This window comes from Pinus tabuliformis, chromosome 9, assembly GCF_031772625.1.
Source record: "Pinus tabuliformis cultivar Carrire ecotype Pingquan chromosome 9, CPIR1, whole genome shotgun sequence".
NCBI lineage: Eukaryota > Viridiplantae > Streptophyta > Pinopsida > Pinales > Pinaceae > Pinus > Pinus tabuliformis.
Window position 1 is genome coordinate 867,920,297 of NC_142307.1, and position 22,308 is coordinate 867,942,604.

Sequence of the window (22,308 nt, forward strand, 5' to 3'; positions counted from 1 at the left end):
CCCCATGGTGAGTTGATTAATGTTCAAGGTATATGTCTAGGTTGAACAACTAATAACATCGCTGAGTGTAGCACAGTGATCTAATTGTTGTCAGAAGCTATTTCTCTTGGCATCTGGAATTGGTTGTCAACCTTGATTCACAGCTTCTTGTTCTTCAACTCAATGGGCAATATTACATAGAAACACTCAGATATTGAGAATGTATCTACATATTTGTCTGCTAGAGAGAAATTTTGATTACATTACACATCATCATATTCCTAGGCACCTAAATACATTAATGTATGCCTTAGCTAATTATGTGTTGGATAGACATTTGCGAAACATGTGAAACTCAAAAAAAAAAAAACATTTGTACCATAGTAAGCAATGAAGTATAGCACATATATATATGTGTGTGTATGTGTGTGTGTGTGTGTGTGTGTGTGTGCCGGTAATGTTTTTCATACATCAAAACCTCAAAAAAAAATAATATGTGTGTTCAAAATACATCAGTGGCTTGCAGTCCCCAAAAATATGGAATTCTAGACCTATGCACTAAACAACATGATGCTCATGATAGCATGTAACTACTCGAACTACGCGAGCCAGTAGTCGGTGAATCCGATCTGACACCCCCACCATATGCCTCTGGTACTGGCATGGAACATCACCCATCTGAACATACTCTGGGATCCTATGGATCAAACCCTCGAGATTCTGCGCACTCTCCTCCTCGTTGTCACTTCCCTCCTGATAAGGAGTGACATCAAACTGCTGAGCAACGCGCCTAGCAATCGGGGACATCCCAGCAGGGCATTCTAGTCCAACATCTGCATTCATAAAATCAAAGTTTCATGAACACATATATTTAAAAAATAGTGAAAAACATCAAAAAACTAAAAATTGTTTGTTTTTACCTCCATAACTAAAATCCTCCCCTTCTGGGAGCGGCATATCCGAATCTCCATGGAAGTTAGTACCGTTGTAAGGCCAATCCTCCACTACGATCAGCTGTCATTGTAGCCACGAGAAAAAGGCAGGGTTGTAGGACATCTGTTGGCCCCCTGTAGCCCTGGGCATCAACTCACTCCAACGAACCATCCATGGGTCTTAAGGCATCGGCGGATCTACCTCAATCAGCTGGTATTAGAACAACAAAACCTGCTCTAAGAAGAAGGTCACTAGCACAGATCCAAAGCAAAACTGCTTCAAGTGTCCCGCCTTAGCTTTTGATAGCTGCCACTTCATGTTGATTTTCATTGCTTCTGCCCAGTTAAAGATGGTGGGCGCCATGCAATCGATAGCATACTGAAACTTCAACTTGTTGGTCTCATGCGGCGCTTGGGACCCAACCACTCTATTGATAGTCAACAGTAGCACTCTCAACAAAAGATCCCGAATAGCCATGATCTTGATCTTGCCACTTTTGGATTTGAGAGCTTCTGGGAAATGTTCGGCAAGTAGCATAGTCATGCTTGCCCCAATCGACCTCAATCCATATAGGTTGACTGGTTCGCCTCTCCGGGACATTCTTGTGATGAAATAAATATCTGAAGTCTCCAACTCCAGCTCTTGGTCACCGATGATGAAAATTCCCCGATTTATGTCCCAGAGACTAATCAAGTACCGTAGCAACTTAGGTTGGGCCCGTATAACTGTTGTAAGAAATAATTTTAGGAGCCTACAGTTCCTCAAAACCTCCAAGAAATTTGGATCAGCTATTGCTTGAGTATCAATATCCTCATGCTCACGTTCTTTCCAATCTCCCATTTTTCATGATTTCTTCCTGTAAAAACCATGTAATCAAGTCAATGATCATCCTTGGCCGGAAAAATTTGGGTTCAAATGAATGAATTGAGCAAGTAACATACAATTTTTTTCTCACGATGTCGGCGCGTGACTGTTTTAAAAATGGTGGCGCCAACGGCGCAGTTGGCAATCTTAGCCACCCCCGATCAGCGCAATTCCGTGCCCGAAAATCGCGTCGACCGAGGGCGAAAAAGTTTGGCCAAAAGCTCCCCATAAAACCAAAAAAATGGATATAAATAGGAAAAATCAGTATGAAAATGGAGCTTAAGGTCTCGGCTCTTACCTGCAACTGACGGCTCGGCGAATGACCTCTCGGATCTCCTGCAATCTGCTCCAGAATAATTAGGGCACAAATGCGTAAAAAGCTCTTCACACAAAGGTAAAATGGTAAATGGTAAAAAATGATTACTTTTTCCCCATTTTATTCATTTTTTCATGAAATATTAGGGTTTTTGAGTAATTTTGACCTATTTTGCCTCAAAACTAGATAATGCGTTTACCTTTTCTTGTGTAGTGATAGGTGATGGATTGTCAATGATGGTATTGGAGTCATGTTTTAGCTGTTATCTCGACTCGTAAATCTCAAATGAAAATATTGCCGAGTATTTTTCCCTTTCTGAGTCGTAAAAGAGAATGAAATGGGGGTTCTACTTCAAGCTCTTTTCTGACTCTTTAGACATGAAAAGATTGCCAAGCTCTTGTCGTTTTGAACTCATTAAAGGCTATGAAACGTCATGCACCTAGTATACGTTTACCCAATTTTCAGGCTGGGATGCACTATTTATGAAAAAGGTACTCCTTGAATGAAATGGTCAAGCAGTTCTCTCAAGCATTGTTTTCTACCTTTTCGGGCTCTAAAAACACAAATGTACGAAAAGGGACCATGTGGAGATTTCTTTTCCGTGTCTTTTTCAAACTCTCTGGACATGAAAAAGATACCGAGTTACCCCTTTGTCGGACTCGTTAACACATTAAACGACATTAGATTCATCATCATGACGAACATGAGCTTCTCCTTCTTAGGGCTCATTAAACTTACTAGGTCGGATTCATCTGAAGGATGAACTTATAGTGCGAGCACATGTTATCCCCTTCAGGCTTGTGATAAAAAATATTTGGGGTACCTGCCAGAAATGGTGGGAGGAAAATGGGAAATTTTATCAGTTGTGTTAGCAGCTCACTCTTGAACAAGACACTTTCTATTTCGTGTCGGGTTGGGATGTCCTCCTTTCATCATTGACCTTCCTGGGTTGGGCCACTCATTTTTTCCTTCCATTTGGTCTCTGCCACATCATCTTGACCACTGATCCTATGGATCCAAAAGTTGCCAAACTCTAGAATCGTGTCGCCGATATGTTCAAGAGTTAGTCCCTCTATATGTACACTTACTCCTAATTCTCTGTATCATCTAAAATCATTTGCATCCCTTTGTCTTGTGTCGATGATGTGGGATACATCATGGCCCTCCTTCGACACGGTCGCTTCCTGTCGACTTTAGCTCAATATCTAGGAAGATTACTGAGAGACTCCCTTCCAGTACCTTAGAGCTTGCATGCCCTAATGGAAATTTATTTGCACTCGATGACAAGGTCACATCATTGGCTTTCGATCGAGTGATTTTACGAGTGTTCGACATTAGTACCTTTATTCACATTTCATGAACTATGCTGCCAGTACCTTGAGAGCCATTGTCATTATTGGTGGTTTCTCTTGTGCTTGTTAACAATTCACATCATTGACCGGTAATCAAGAAACTTCTTAGCATGTTCGACTTCAACAGATTCATTCACATGTTAGGATTTGTACTTTGATCGGGTCATTTGGAGTGCAAGACCCTGGGCTAAGATTACACAAGTCCAGGTTGCAAGGTGATGTGACATGGTCATGTTGATATACATGTCTCTTTCAGATGGATGGTTGCGACCATACCATGAGTTGTTATATGTGATCCTTCTCATTATTGGGTGGCTATGACCATACCTTGGTTTCATTATGATCCTTTCTGCTAGATGGTTGCACCCATGCCTTGGATCCATTTACATGATCATTCTCTGGATGGCTGCGTCCATACCATGATTCATGTATTATTATTCATAGTTTTCAGTGATGTATATGTATCTATGCTTTCTTGCAGGTTTTTCGATGATGGACTCTGGTTCCCCATTCCCACTTGTAAATCATTTCACCCCTTACTCTAGTTCGGCCTTCACGTTTTAGGGGGCATCTGTTACACAACATTTTGTCATTGTCCCTGTACTCCCTGTCTATGATCCTGGAGGACCTCTATAGTGTACCCAACATGCTTTCCTATCATGAAGAAACTCCCATTGTGTCCCTCTTCATGAGTAGAACAATTCCCTTTTTGCATCATTTCCTAAAAATATTCTGTCTATCCCAGTTTACAAGACCGACGGTAATGACCTGTGTCCTCCTCGCACCAATATGCAAGGATTACAACTGTCCCTAGCGTCGATCAAGTCGATTGAGCCCTCTGTCAGCCGTACCGATCCTTTTTTGGAAATTTTTTAAATATGGAGCTAAAGCTTCCAGCTCTAGAAGCTTCATAACAGAAGTATGGTAAATGGTTAGGCCAGATGGAATCAAGGAGGTCAACTTGGGATCCTTTCCCCTATTAGGATGGAACTAATCCAATAGATAATGACTTCTCCCATGAGAAGAGGAACCATCTCCCCTCCATCCAAGCTATATAAACCTCTCTTCTTCCCAAGCACAAGCTAGTTCTAAATAAGTTCTGGTTGAAGTTTTGATTTTGGAGTAATCAACAAGTTACCCATAGTTTGTAGCTCTCTAGTTTGTGTTTAAGGGAGAATTGTGAGTTTAGTTTGGTGTGATGAGTAAAGAGAAGAGCCTTGAGAATACCATTGTTGGGGCTATCCATGAGATGCTAGAAGAAGTGTGTGGCAAATCGGATGTCGGAGGAGAACAACAACGTCAAGACATCGGTTGTAACCTCTTCTTGAACTAATATAGATGCAACTATCGATTGATTTCCTACATAAAATGTCATCTTACATATTTATGGCTTAATTTTTATTGACTTATTAAGTAATCTGAATGAAATTTGTATGTTATCTCATTTGTTGTTTACTGTTGTTTACTTCCTTTAGGTGCTCGAAGGAAGGAAACGAAAGATAGCTGGAGCAAGGAAGCAAGATTGTCACCAAGCGGAATAGCGTACTAAGAGGTAGGCCCTCTTATTGAAATTCTAGCTTAAGGAGATATTCCATAGATTGTTTGTTTGTGGCTAGACCCGCTCTCTCGGGCTAGAGGAATTGTTTGTGTCCACACTTAGAATTTAGCTATACCACACCATTCTGGTTGGGCGGGTTCAAACCCCGCCGCCCACAGAGTAACAAGTGTTATATGGAGGGGTTGGGTCCACCGATGGAGGCCCGCCCACCCCGTTTTTTATATAGTATGTTGGCTTATGCTAGTTGGAATCAGCGTGGGTCATGGCCTACGGGCCTATATTTAATAAAAAAAATTAGCATATGGTTTGGGGGGGGTGGCGGAGGTCATGGCCTGCCACCTCATATATATTTTATTTTATATTTTTTTTTGTTATTTTAAACAACATTAGCCAATTTAAATTTTTACAAAAATAAGGGATATTTGGCATTTTAAGTAGGCAACAAATTTGCCCGCTGTCGGGAGCTAGGTTTCATGCTCTGGTGTCGATCAAATTGTAGGACACTTAAACCTGGCCCACTGCCCAACTTTAACCACAACTTTGACTGGCTCTATCTCCCGCATATGAGCTCGGGCTTGAGTGTCGTTTGCACCGTTGTAATCGGGGCAACGAGCACTTTGATATGGTGCTAATTTGAGGGAAATTTGACTACTTTGAATTTTAACCATTTCCGTGCACTCTTGGACTTCTGCATGTGTCTAGAGCCACCTGGATCAATGAGATTTGAACTTCCTCAGTATCAATATAGGTTGGTATCAAGTTTCTGATAACTAGAGAGCCACAAAGTTGAGCATTTTCGATCATGAAGATAATATTGTCATGGATCGAGGGTTTTCAAAATTTCTACTATTGGTGAAAGAGAGAATTTGTTGTGAGCCAACTCTGAGAGGAACATGACTATTGGTTAGAGTTGAAGAATTGCTATTTGTCTTTCATTTTTTTTATATCTTTCAGACATAGGATGAAATTATGAATCTCTTCATTCATGAAATTGTGATATAACTTTATAATTCAAAGCCTAAAGCAATTTGAAATCTTAGTGGAAATTAAAATTCTTAAGTAGCTTCACTCCAAATTCAAATACACGAGTGATCCAAATCTAAGGGGAAAGGATCCAAGAGGCTTAAATTCTAATAGAGGGAGAGAGAAAACATACAGATATACCATGAAACTAATCACAAGAACATTTATAAAATTCAAGAACTGAATACATCACAAAAATATTAGAGAGAGAGAGAGAGAGAGAGAGAATTATATTAAGAAGAACCATTACATGAAATGAGGCCAATTTGGGACCTCTCCTTCTCAACATTCACTCACTTCCTATTTCCTCCTTATAAGGTGTCTGCTACATATCTATCAAGTAGATTTTTACATAACAATATGAATTTATGACTTATACATCCAAACTTAGACTATAATCTCACTTAATATTTGGATCAATCCCCCCCCTTAAAAAATGATAGTTCCCATCATTCAACCATGCTAAAAAAAATAGGGACACGATTATGTTTAATGTACCATCATGATTACAATATATTATGATCCAATAAAGGGAAGGGTTTTGTGTAGTTAACCCATAGCCATGGGTTTGTGAATGACCCATAACCATCACGATTACAATGTGTTAAGTGTAAAATAAGAGAAGGTTTTTGTGCAATTAACCTATAACCATGGGTTTTTTTATGACCCATAACTGAGTTGGCAATGGAAATCCTAGAGAAGAGTTTTATTTTGTGTGCTTTACCCATAACTGTGGGTTTGTAGATGATCCATAATCGTTGGTTTGTAGATGACCCATAATCATGGTTTTAATTGTCCTCTCACTACAACTTTGTTGGTAAGTTTCACTATAGGTGATGAAATCAAATTTTATCCAAGATCCATTTGAGGTATTGAAGAGAAATTTCCAATGATATAAGTAACTTGCTCTGTAATGGTCTGTGGAGTGAGAACACCATTCCTAAAATTCAAGGTACACACAATTTTGCCACTTTACAGACATGTGTGATTTCATTTTATCATATCTCTCAAACTAAGAAATAAAATTTCATTAAAAAACCTATTTCGGCTAATGAAAAATCCTTTAAAATGAGATATTATGCATCCTCTAAAATTCTTTGTAGAGGTCATGGAATATTCATAAAAATGGATTAATATTATTTCCATGTGTTTGATCCATGATTATGCTTCTATAGTGGCCATACCACTATGGGGAAGATGGAAAATATATTAAATAAGGTTACCCAATATTCTAAGTTTTGCATACAAATATGTTAAGTTATGGCATAGTTGTATAAATCTATGATAACAATGAATGTGAGAATACCAAGTGCAGAGGACCAAAAAATAGGCTAAGGGTTTGTAGAGAAACATGGGTTGTTATAGAGGTCATGGAACCTCCATGTTGCAAACCAATAGATGTAGAGAATCCATGTAAGACCACTCCTGCAATGGTGAATGAATATTTGAGGGTAAAATTCCTTGTAAGTCTTGTGGACCAACTGTGGTACTTATTGTGTATGGCCCAATAAATGGACTCCAAAGGTGCCAAAAGGAGGTTGGATATTGCTGCAAAAATTTGAGACTAAAATATGTTTGAAAACCTAGTCCCCGTGGAATAGTAACCTACTTTGATACTAATGTCCCTAATCTGGGTGCCTAAGATCTAAGAGGCTTGAATTCTGAGAGGGGAGGAGAGAAAACATATGGATCTTCCATGGAACTAATCACAAGAAAATTAATAAAAATGTAAAAATTGAGTACATCACAAAAATATGACGAGAGAGAGAATTGGAGAAGAAGAATTTCATGAAGAAGAAGAATTCCATGAAGAAGAACCATTCATGCAATGAGGCCAATTTTGGGACCTTTCCTTCTTGACATTCACTCTCTTCTTATTGCCTTATTATAAGGTGTCTTGTTGACAAATTCAACTTTAATTAGGTTTACATTGTCGGTTACATATCTGTCAAGTTCCTTTTTACACAAAAATATAGCTTTATGACTTATATATCAAAACTTAGACTGTAACCCCCCCAAAAATTTGAATCAATAAGCTTACTCAATCCACTAATTTCAGGACCTAGAGAACCTGACTTGCTAATGTGGGAAAGATCAAGATGATTTATGTTGGTTAGAGACCAGAGAATGGATGATATTTCACTATCTAAATGTTATAGCATCTTTTAGCACTCTCGAAGACTAGATGCTTTTATATGGTCTAGGAAGCTCCCTTCCCCTTTAGACCTAAATTCATCTCAAAAAGGTGTTTTTTTCAAAATCCATATGCGACTCTTCCCACTCTAAAAACATGTACATACACAGTTCCTAAGAAAAATATCTGCATACACCTTTTTAAAATTTGAAAAAATAAATAAAAACCTATTTTTCGGGCAGTGTTTATGGGTTTTATGAAAATTCCACATACATGAGCCTGTGGCCTAACTAAATTAACTAGTTTTAGGTAGCATATATACAACCCTTAGGTAGAACTAATTCATTCATAAGGAGAGGTATCATTATTATGCCAAAATTTTCCCAGGTCAAATTTGTGTTTTCCCTGTGCCTTCTGCACTCCTAGTCTTTAGGAAACAATTGTTTCCTTGCAAAGATGTTCAACCTCCTTATCTAGCATATTCTTACATATATTGGAGAGTAATTCTTCGATGACTTGGGATGGATGGATCCAGAGGAAGGTTTCGTCAGTACCTTTGGTTAGGATCAGGTTGTAGCTTCACCTATTATTCTTTCTTTCAATTAATAAAGAGACTTATGTACTATTTCGAAATTGCATTGGTGTCCTATTTGTGTGATTCATTTGTAGGTATTCACATCTTGGAAGAAGATAGAGGGTTTGGACCCTACAAGATCTACTTCAAACATAGGACCTATGGGTATGTTTCCAATCCCTGCTTTTGTGAATTCAAGTACTTGGCATGATTGTATGAGTCCTCTTTGTTATCATTTTATTCTACTTTGTTGGGGCTCTCAACCCTAGCCCTTGGGAATTTTTCCCTTAACAGAATTGTCAAATCCAATTGGGAAATACTAGGTTGTATGGATTGATCTGGGTGTTTGGTATGTTGTTTTATTGTTTTTTCAGTCACCTAGCATCTTGGATGACAAGATCCTTGAGCCTAATATTTCAAATCTAAGCTTACTTTTTATTTTTTCTTTAGTTTACTATCTATACACAGTTTTTATTCATAACAGTTGCATAGATACACAGTTGTAGTGTTTGCAGCTTTTGTATATGCAAGTTGTCTGAGTAAACAATACATACATACACAATATTCTTCTAGGAAATCACATATGTTTATGAAAAATGAAATTTTTTCACCTGGCTGAGTCTTTTAAAATTTTGAACAAACTTATTTTTGATTTGGTATGCCTATTGTAGGTTGAGAAGCTTAGTGTCAATAGTATTCTTCATATCTTTTTTTCGGGTGAAAAATCCTTGTGTCAACCTAGGGTTTTTAATTTATGAAGCCTATGAAGTGTAGAGTTGGGTTTCAAATCTTCTTTGTGAAGTATCTAACTGTCTTTGTTCTTCGAGAACAACTTTATTTATGTCTAAATATTTTTTATAACCCGACTTTCTCTTTTTCTTCTTGGTTTTCCTTAAGAGTTGATCTTTTTTTCTTTTGTCTTTCCATTCTTAAAAGGGTCAATACAAGGAAAATACCTTGTAGCAGAGGTTATAACAGAGGTTTTTAGTGTTATAAAATTGGAAAAAATTGTAAAAAAAACATCTGCTAAAACATATGTTTGGGATAGCGAAGGTTTTAGTGGAGGTTTTAACATAACTTCATTATAACTAAAAAAATTTGGGCGGTCGGAGTTTCTAGCGAATGTCTCTTTTTTCGTTGCACTTAATGGAATAAGTAGCATCGGTGCACTACATACATAAAAGCATAGGGAGACATACATAACTAAAATCACTGAGGCATTGAATGCAAAGAACACAGGTGCATAATATATACCGCATCGGTACAAAGAAATGAAAAATCCGCAAGGAATTCTTCTAAGGAATGACACAGGGCATGCAAAAATAATTTTTGTGCCGATACTTTGTTTTAAAGGCCCTAGTGCGTTAGTTATACAAAAAGACTGATGTTGATACTTTTTATAAAGCACAGGGTTGGAAATAATATTTTGTAGGATTGGAGAATTAGTTATATGAAAGCACTAGTGCGTTAAGAATTACAATGCACTAAGGTGTTAATATCAAATAGGATTGGTGCTTGAAGTTATAAACGCACTGGTGCTCTTGTTTTCTTAAAAGGCATCAGGCATGAAAAAATATGTCATAATGCCGCTTTCATATAACACGAGGCATCGATGTTTTATTATGTTATAGACACAGATTTTTTGAAGAGATTTTCTCTTTTTTGGAAAGATCAACCTGTGACAGTGCAATTATTGTAATTTTTTTAATTCGTTATTCATCGAAAAATAGACATATATTTTATAAAATATTCATATAAATTACAATTTCAGTTGTACATTTGTATATGATGTTTATATTAATTTGTTATATTATCATATTTGGCATATCTTCATTATAATATTTAATCATCTATATATTTAATAGGTGGTGTAACATTTCACAGCGACATTGGATAACACAATAGAATACATTAAAATGTGTTTTATTATATATCAATAATAGGCTCTTTGTCGTACAAAATGGGATTTTTATTGGTAATCCCTTGTCTTTTAATTGAGACCCTATGTCCATTACATTAAACAAAATGTTTGATTTTCACAGATAATTATTTCAAAAAATACAATAGGTTGCATTAATATCCAAATCGGTCATCATTCTTCACTAGAATTGTTGTCACTGCTCGAGATACTTCCATGAATTGGGTTATTTGGAGGAACGTTTTGTTGATTGCGTTAATTTTTTTCGTCTTCTTGATCTTGCAGTTGCATCTACAAACATAAAAATAAAGTTTAATGAGTGTATCTACATTGGTAAGAATAATAAAAATTGAAATAAATAATATACATCAATGTAAATCGAATAGCAATGTAACATAACATGAAGTGACTCATAAATAGTGCACATGGTTTCAAAACCAAGTCTCATGCCTTGTTTCAACAAGTCTTCTGTTGGCGTAGTTCCATACTTTGTTTCTTGTATGTTTTAAACCCCATTATAAATCATAGATTAATATAAAGGATTATTTTGTCTATTAATTATAAACTCGAATAAGTAAAACAACATAGATACTTACAAACTCCACAATTAATTTTTGATATGCCAACATATAATCACAACTCTTATTTAACCCAATGTCAATCAATTCTTCTAATGGCTCTTATTTGTATGTTAGCACCTATTTGAAGACATTAAAGGATGGTTGTTGTAAAACAACTTAAAATATACAAAAATGAAACCTTGAGTTGTTATAAGGAAATATTAATAATTACTCACAAAATTTGAAATCGGCCCTTTTCTTTCTCGGCATCATGTTTTATGTGCTAAATGAGTTCCATCTTGTTTTCTTTTCTGAAACAAAATACTTGAAAATTAATATTTAAAACTAAATTATTTTTTTATATGTAAAATGTCAATCATGATTACATACATTTTAAGCACATTTTTGTTGAGATGGTCCCTCTTGTGATGCAATTATGCCCATTTCTTTGACCATCTCCTTATACACCTTTTCGGACATCCCTACTGGCATGTTTCACATATTAGCGCGTTGATCGTTTGAGAATTTCATAATCTTCTTGAAAAAAAGTAATAAACTATTCTTATAATGATATATGAAAACTAAATATAACATAATAAATATTAACAAATTAATGTTTTGTAGTAATATATACATATAATTCTAGAAAATCATTTTATACAATTAGGAATATTACCTTTTGAATGATTCTTTTGTTGTTGTTGTATGTTTTTGCTATTGCAAGTCTGAATGTCTCATTGACCATTTATTTGGAAACACTTCATGTAGTTTAGATATAATTTGGTTCTTAGAATAATTGGATTGATTTTTATATTGTAAGTGGAAAGTACATATATACGTTTGTTCTACTAGATCCCTCATAGTTTTGTAAAAAAAATCCCCTTTCATTATACTCCAGCACTACTCCAGATGAGCTAAGGACCAATTCATTGCCATTTACATGTTCTATATTTTTTCCTTTCTTAGAGAGGAATTGATCTTTTCCATTGTTGTTTCTCCCTGTAGAACATTAAACATATATGATTTAATAGATTATTTGAAACATGTTATCTAATATTCTTAAGCATATTATTAATTAAAATTAATAAAATAAAATCATATTGAATATTTTTTGTTCATTCACCTGATTCATCATTCTGCAATTTTTCTATCAAGATTTTACGCTCTTTTACACTTAAACGAGAAATAGTCTTATCGACCTTGTTCATTTTTTGGATCTGCATGACACACACCAACCAACAGATATTATTTAAGCTTAAATATAGTTCAAACATATTAATTTTGTAAATAATTTACAAAGAACTTGCCTTCTCTGCTTGTTTGATGTGTTATCACTATGTCAATAATTTTTTTATTACTTGAAACCTTCTGAGACATTTTTTTCTCAATATACAACCTGTAGCATTCAATATAGAAGTCATTAAATATATTTTACAAATAAAACAAATAATTTTCAACCAAAAAATCTCTAGTAATTAGTGCGTTTATCTAAATAAATGCACCAGTGAGTTTAGAACATTAAACACACCGAGTGTTTAATGGTTCAGGTGCATTGTCATGGAAAATTATTTTTTAAATATAAATTTAATTTATTATAAAGAAATCTGTAAGGATAAATTCACCAATATAATTTAACAGTGTTATTTGAAAGAGACACGTCGATGTGTCATATTACACTAGGAGCAACGATCAATAGACTAGATAGAATAGAGAGTGTTCTAATATGCCTATGTGTTGTATTACACATGGAGCATCGATGCGTTATATTATAGAGGACACATAAAGAAACATATAATCATTTTTAAATAAAAAGGAGACAACCGATAGGGTTTAGATCTAATTCAATAATTAGTTCTCCTACTTTACATGTCAAACACCCTATATATAGTAAGTACACAAATCCATTAAATCTAAAATCCCTAAATTGAAAAATCGTAATTGTGAAGTGGTAGAGAAAGTTAAACCCTAAGCTGAAATTTTGCAAGAAGAAGCAACAATTTAAGGTAAATATTGATTTTTTTGTCTAAATTTTAATTAAATTTAAATAGGAAAGTATATCCTAAAAAATTTACTAGTAAAATCTATAGTAAATTTTTTATTATAGAAGGTTTTTAATATTTTTCTAAATTGTGAATAAATATAAGAGAAAGTGTAAAATATTTTAACATTAAAATTTAGGATTTTTGCTATCTAGGGTTTTGAGTAATTCACCATACCTTTCAACTTTTGATCTTTCTACGGATCCAAAATATTTTGCAGCTCCATAGTGCTCTCAATCTGTCTCTCTTGCAAATGATCTCTCTTTTAGTTAAACCCTAAAATAAATTGTAATTTTTTTTTATTACTAAAATAAACAATAAAATTTCAAAATTTCGTATGCAGGTTTTTAACTGAATCACCATACCTTTCAACGTGTGATCTTTTCAATAGTTGTGTTGCTCCAAAGTATTATGTTGTTGCACAGTGCTCCTGGTATGTCTCTCTTGCAAATCACTCAATTGAAATTTTGGGTAAAATAATGAACTGGTGAATAAATTTTTACACTTTAAAATACTTTATGAAATTGGATTTCGAAAAATTAATTCTCTTGTTTTTTGAATTTTAAAAATGAAAAAATAAAAATAAAAAAAATCACTCTTTGTTTTTTTCAATTTCTCCACACATCAGTGTGTTCGAGAGTCAAGCACACTGGTGCATTTATACAAAAAGTGCACCGACATTTCCGGAAAAACAATTTTTTTCAACACACCGACATGATACAATTTATTTATTTATTTCGAAATCCTGAAATGGTGTGATTAATTTTTTAATGCAACCGTGTAGTTTCTATTTAAAAGCATTGGTGCTATAATTGTTATAAGAGCACTGAGTTGTTTGAATTCATTTTTATTTTTCAAAATCAGGAAACAAGTGCGTAGCGGTGTTTTTTTTAAACGCATTGGTGTGTTTTTGTAGAAGAGCATTGATATGACATCATATTTTTTTCGAAATGTCAAAAATCAGTGTGGGTATTATTTCAACACCTCGGTGTTTTTTATATTTTTAAACACATCAGTGCTCCTTGTTCTGATAAGTGCACCAATTTTGTTAAAAAGCTATCTAAAATTTTAATTTCACATAAGATGGCAATTAATCTCAAATTATCCTTTAGAATGCATCCAAATGAATTACAATAATTCACAATATACATTTTCCCCTTAAAGTCACCTTATTTTTGAAAAATATTTTGAAAATTATATTGAAATATAGATTGTGGTTATATGGTTGTCGAGATTAATTTTGGATATGTAGGCAAATTTTGATTTCTGATTTTTCTCAAATGCAAGGACAAAATCTCAATAATATATATGCAAATGGCCAATTGTTCAAATTCCATCTCGTTCCATATTTCTGATCAAATTCCTTCATGTAGTTCTCACTTTCCATCTCCAATAAGTTCAAATTTTATTTATATTTCGATTCCTTAATTGAATTTATTTATTTTTAATCCATGTCAAATTGAATAAAATTGTATCTAAATTTGTAGGAACCTGATTCAAAATTGAGTTCAGACACAAAAAATATTACTCCATATTTTCAAAAATTCCAGAAGCTCTTATCATGAGTAATATATCTCAAGTAGTTGGTAGATGAAAATGGACAACCTCTTCACCCTGTCAATTGGAACATGGCATCTTCTAGCTGCAATCTTGGATCAACGATGGTAATAATTGTTTGGTATAATGTAATTTCAACAAACCAATTACATTTATATGCTTACTAATATCATTGATATTGTACCAATGGCGCTCAATATTTTTTGAAATTAAGATTCTAGTGATGAAGAGTAGCCCACCTACCATCTTTCAGAGCACCCCACTACAATTTCAACTCGAGAGAAGGTTGAATTAAGAGCAAGAATAGGAGGGTAAGCATACAAATAATGGTTGAATCAACCACCTATTCAATCCTCAACTACGTCCATATTCACCAATTAGGAATGACTACAACAATAGCAGTGCTTCAGCACAAGTTGGCAATGCAAGAGGAAATCAAATGGAGGTTGGTATGGATGATTACTTACGGGATACGATTGCCATGGAGGAAATTCTGTTAGATGCATTTTAGAACGCTGAGCTAGGGGATGGTGCTCATATCACTGATACCTTATTCGAAATACTGAAATCTGCTTCCACCACCCCTCTCTTTGGATCTAGTGGCAAGTTAAATTCTACTTAGTTGGGAACAACTATGTTGTCGTACAATGTGAAAGAAAATTTTGGCATGTTAAATGCATGTTTCTAGACAATATTGAGGTAATTGACATGCATGAACCATCAAGTTCCTTATATTTTGTCACACAATCAAATTTAAAAATGGTCAATTTTATGAATGTTAAATATTGACATTTTCCATTTATATTCCCTGCCAACTACATGATATTCAAAGATAAATTTATTCTAAGTGATAATGTTTTGTCAGGTAGCTGCGAAGAGGAAAATAAATTATTGAAAATGTTGGGTGTTGAGTTCATATCATATCATGTATGTCTGAATGATTGTATTCTATATAGAGGAGAATATGCATACAAAGAGATAAGGCCGAAATGTGGGCATGACAGGTACCATAATTCAAAAAAAATGGGTAGATCACATGGCCTCCTCATACGATATTGAGGCACGTTCTTATAATCCCAAGGATTCAAAGAATCTTTCGTTGCAAAGAATTAGGTATGTTGTAGAGATAGAATGCCTCACACAAAACTGATTTAGGAGTTATGTGAATTAGATTCAATAGCCATGAAGCATATAGAGGATATATGGCCTAAAAAATTCAAGGATGAAGTACGATGTCTATGACTCAGCTTAGCCATGGATGACATCAACCCATATTCCCTCTAAAACACCAATTGTTATTTTTGGCCTATAGTAGTGATCAATAACAATATCTCCCCATGGTTGTCCGTGAAGAATGAACATCTTATGTTGGCTCTTATAGTCCTTGGTAGAAGACAAATGAAGAATATGGATGTCTACTTACAACCATTAGTAGATGAATTGAAGGAATTATGGGAAGGGATACATGTGTACGATGTATACAAACCCATCACAATAGAGAGGAGTTTTATGTTGTATGGCATATGTTTTTACACCATGCATGATTATCCAGGCTTGGGAGTTTGCTCTTGTAAATTACATTCGTATTTATTTGTTTAGTAACAATATTGGTTCGCATATTAATTTAATTCATTGCAATTGTTCATATCTTCATGGTCGCTAACACATCAGCCTATATATAATAATTTTGTAGGTCTTGTAACGAAAGGGTATCATGGATGTAAATGTTGTGGACCTTCTCTGAAGGTTAGGTGGTTTGACCACCTACAAAAGCCAGTGTATGATTGCTCCAAGGTATTCTTCCTAGAAAAACACCCTTATATGAGAGAAAGGTATGCTTTTAATAGTAAACTAGAGAGAACACAAAGGCATGTAATAATGACACTAGTTGAATGGCTTAGAGCATATGAGAGAAAGAAGGAGAAGGATTTTCAATAAATGTTTGTTACAAATGAGGAGCCTATGTTCGATGATCTAGAGTTCTTCGACACATGTTGAGAAATTTACCATTGGGATGAAAAGGAAACCTATATTTTATGAACTCCCATATTGGGAGCATCTTAAGACCGCCCACTTACTAGATACCATGCATATATTTAAAAATGTTTTATCTTCTTTATGGAGACACATATCATCAAAAGAAAGTGACACATTGGCTAAATGGAGAGATCTTATTTCTTAAAAAACAAAAAAGAAACATTGGCCAAGACAAGAAACTAGAGGGGAGGTTGATCCCTCTTGGTCTTTCAAAGAAGGTGATGTCCCATGGATTTTAAAGAAATATGATCTTTCTTTGGCAAAGGAAGTTATAATGAGTGTGAAGGTTCCCTCTTTATCTGGGTCTTCACTTCAATGATGCTTCACTGTGGAATATCGTTTGTCGAGGTTGAAATCGCATGACCATTTGAACCTTCTAAGAGTACGTATGTCAAAAACATGATTTTCTTATAATTAATTAATTTTACATAATGTATTATTTAATATGCATTGTCATTATCCTCTACTCGTCACGACCCTAGATCAAAACATATTTTTGAGAACAACTATGTTATCGTGCCAATTGAGGAAGTTAATTAGGGTGATGACAATGGAGAGTGATATGTACTTGTTATTTCATCATTTATACTATTTTTGTGTGTTTTTGTTGTCATTATTTCGCTAATTATATTATTTTTTTATTCACCTTGTTGACATTTTATAATATAATTGATAAGATTCACAAACATTTTTACACATTTTTTTGCAGTGGGAACATTTTTATAGTACTTAAAACTAAGTATTTCCAATTGTATACATTATCTATGATAATAAGAATTCAAGGCCATAACCCTTCTCAAATAGGAACATATCAAGTGCACCAAATTTGTGATGGTGATTAAGAGGCATTTTATTTACTTTCAAATAGACTCGATAATGTATTTTTGTCTCCTATTTAGATTATGTGGAATAAATATCTATTTTTTTAATGTATTTATAACTAAATCATTTAAAGTAGACATGTCTTTATCATTGTGAACAAGATGTAATATTAGCTAGGACAAATGTGAAAAACATGAATTTTAGTGACTATCTTGTGATAAGTATGTGGAAAAAATAATATTTTATGAGTTGTTCAGTAAGAAATAGTCAAATATATTATTTGTCAAAAGTTTAAATCTAATTTGTTGTCATTTTTGTATTATTTAACTCATATTTATTATTTAAAATAGTTAAATTTAAACCAGTATAGTAGCAAATAAAGAACCAAAATAGCATCAAATTGCTGTATCTTTATTACTAGAAAAAAATTTACTTTCGACTTTAAGCGAAAACTTCCAATAGAAGAAAGCTCCAACTACAAGTAATTTCACATGAAGCCTTATCATGTTACATTTCTTTATCCTCATCTTTAGATAGATAAATTTCTAATTTAAATTGGTAAGAGTTGCAATATATATTAAATTTAAATTTCTTGAAAATCTCATAACTTTAGCATTAAATTAAATTTTATAAAAATAGAATTTTTAAAGTTATATTAAATCTCAATTAAATGTGTTGAGAGGCACTCTACAACTCAGGATGGGAGAGATGTTGTTACGTAATATTACATTTAAAAAATACTAAAATAATGTTAAATTAACAAATTAAAACTAGTAATAACAAAAGAAATTAATGTGTATTATTGGTATTACTTTATGTGTAATTCATTCTATGTTCTATTTACATGTGATATTTATAACAAAAAATATTTTACTCAAAACCATAAGTAAAATATTTCAACGTCCATATTAAATAACATGATTTTATAGATACTTTATATAGAGAAAAGTAAAGTAATTTAAATTGAAAATTTTCTTATATTTCAATTTAGTGAGAAATATTGAGAGAATTCGTATTCCATTAATAGTTGCTTTCTAATTCAATGTATGAGGGATATTTGTAAAATTTTCAATGTTTAATATGGATTTGATATGTAATATTTTACAAAATATTAATAATAAAAATAATTAAGTGTATACATAGAAGAAAATATGAGGTGACATATTTTAACATTTTAATGTGGAGAATATGAATTACAAATAAAATGTTTCAATGTCAACTACATATATATTATACCAGCCTAAATACATATGAACCTATTATATCAACCTAATTTTACAAACATAGTTTCAACCATACTAAACTTTGTAATTTTTAAAAATATCTTTGCCTTTTTTTTTTTATAGTAAGTCATTTTGCATGCAATTTCATATGTAAAAGTTCGATATAAGTGTTGAATATGTGTTATATTCTTTCCATGACTAGAATTAGGGTGGGTGGCATCCCCCCCTATTGGGGGGTTTGCAAGGGGGCAGTAGCCCCCCTACATAGGGTATGGGGAAACACCCTGGGAAATTTTTTCTATGCGGACCCAAGGATGGGGGGCAAACCCAAAGATGGTGGGCAGACCCACCCGTGGTTTTGTGCATGGGTTTTGAACATGGTTTTGGGCATGATGGTTTTCTTCCCATGGTATTTTGTAGATCCAATCAAGGGAACTACGTTTATGTTCTAATCCAAGGTTAATGGATTGGGGTTTATGAATTCTTCCGCATGTATATATATGTATTGTAACATTGAAAGGAATATAATGAAAAATCAATCTAGTAGTCCTGGTTTTGGGATCCAAGGAAAAATATATGTCTATATTTGTTTTATGCTCTCACCATTGTATGCTTTCCATTTTTAGAATTTGCTTGCAGGTAATTTCTATATAGGGTTAAAAACTACAATAATTTCACCAATACATCATCTATAATAAATATTATTTCATAAAAATAAACATCATGATGATAACCATCTAACAAGAATAAACACCATCTAAGATACACCTTCAAATTCACTACCATTATCTAATTATATACACCTCTAGCACATATAAACATCATTAGCTAGCACTAATCTAATAGGGCATCATCATCATGATCAATATAACAAGACACAAACATTCTAATCTAACATCATCACCACACACATCCTCAAATTAATATAAATCTCATGTCAACTAATTGTTATATTCAAATACAAATCTATCTGCAATCACATTAAATGAACATATCTAACATGACATAACAATATACACATAAACACCAACCTCTAAATTAAGTACATAAACATGAACAAAAAAATGCACTATATCTATATATATACAAACAAGTCAAAAAACTACATCAATTCAAATAAGTTCATTCAAATATTTAATAAAACAAGTGTAGTCCCAGGCTGGTTACAATAGAAGACGATGGATGGTCAACTATGTTTATGCCTTGAATGTGGTCCGATGAATTTACATGTAGCCTAGGTTTTCTTATTGGTTTCTTTTGCGTCATAAAATCATAAGTTTCACTCCCATAACCAAAGACCTAAATAACATATGTTAAAATGAATGCTTAATTAAAATGAACTAGACTTTTTCTTTTGTCATAGAAACACCAATTAGTCTAGGGAATATTTAGGGCCTTGGAATAGGTGTGTGGAGAGTAAACTCTCCAAGGCCACTCAAACTAAAGTATAGAAGTTGATTAAAGAGTGGAAGTTTAGTATTGTATAGGTTGTCAAGGAAAGCTCCTCTAATATAGGATTCCAGCATGAGGACTTGCAAAAATAAGGAAAGAAAGATACCCCTTCTCCTACTTGTCCAACTGCACATCGATGATTGTTCCCCCTCAGCTTTTGATTATGAAATGGTAACCTTAGTTTCCTTTCCTATGTACCACAAAAGTGACTACATAGGGGGGGCGATGCCCATGGTACCTAAGACAAGAGGTGTATCACTTTCATAGTACTTCTGGAGGGTGCCTCGTGCAACGAGGCTACTTGCATTGGGAAAGGCTATTGTTGAGAGGTCAATGTAACTATTTGTTGTACCTTTGCTGGTAAGACTTGGGCCCTCATCATCCCAACTTTCCTTTGTAAGGCCCCATTATCCACTTTCTCGTATTTTGGTGTCTGGTCCTAATCACTCGGAGTGGAAATAATTGAGAGTTGTTTGCTTATCTATATCTTTATGACTTTTATAGTGGGGTGCTCTTTGCTTTTTGTATTTAGTTTACTTTATGTGGATTTTGTCTTGTCACTTGTGAATCCTTGATTTTGAGTGACTGACCAACCACTCCACTCGTCTTGAAAAGAATTTGGTCTTTCTTTTGAAAGTGTGCAGTTGCGTCCTTAAGGGCGAAGCTTGATTGTGTTGTCTCTCTTCCTTGAAATTCATTTGAATAATCTTGTACGGGAAGAATTTGTGCATAATTTGGGTATGGCTGATGTTGTTGAGGATACCAACCAATGTACCCCTTTAAAAGGGGATCCTTGTGATTTTCCTTTATTTGGAAACATTGGTGCCCCCTTAATGGCCACCTTGAATATTCCTTGGTTGAATGTTGGACTGCCAGTGCTTGTGGTCCACTCCAAATACTCTGAATGTTATTTAAGCTCTCATATGAGCACTTTATTTCAAGGACATACAATGGGTGTTAATTGTTCATCTTCTTTTCTTAATAAATTTGGACTTCCTTTTTCTCCTCCACCTTGTAACATGAAATCTAAAAGAGGAAAAAGAGGAGGAATAAGAAGAAGAATAATTCTCTCCATGAATCATCACCAACCTTTGCAATTCATGTTAGAGATGAACCTTCAATCACTACAAGTCATGATGGGGCATAAGTCTATTCATTTCTAGTCATACTAGAAATGAGTCACCAACCTCTATAAGTCATGTTGGTGATGACTCACTGGTCTCTGTGAGTCATGTTGGGGGCATAAGTCTTGTCCCTCTCAGGAAAGAGTCACCAATGTCTACATGTCATGTGGGAGACTAGTTACCAACCCCTGTTGGTCATGTTGGGGACATTGATGTTGATAAGAGACCTAAGCGTAGAATATTTAAACCTAAGTTACCTTGTAGGCTATGTAAGGGAGATCATCTTACTCATTTGTGCCCTGAGATTTTAGTGGTACAAAGGTTGTGGTATGAGTCTGGAGGTTCTTTTGGGTCTCAAAATTGTCATATTTTTCCTACTTATTTTCATATTTCTTTAACTTTTTTTTTACCAACAAGACCTTATCTTATTACTGTAACAACCATTATTCACTTAAGTATGTCATTTTTCAATTATCGCTTTCTTAGTCTAATTCTACTTGTAATTTGACATTATAACTACTGCCTTGGGATAATTTTTATCATAAAATTAATCTATGGGTTGTTTTAGGTTTGAATGGTTTGTCAAAGCTTGTTGTTATATGATTACATTTCAATTCCTCTACCGATTTGGATTAAAGGCTCTATGATTTGTTGTTTTTATGAAGATAGTTTGTTTAAGAACGTGTTTCTTTTCCTAATTAGACTAGATCTAGGATCGTTTTAAATTAAAAAGAAATAACTCATTACTTGAAGATATTTGTGGAGCATTCAGATTATTTGGTTGATAACTTTTGTAACTTTATTTGTAATTAAAGGAAATTGCTATAGTTTCACCCTTTCCAT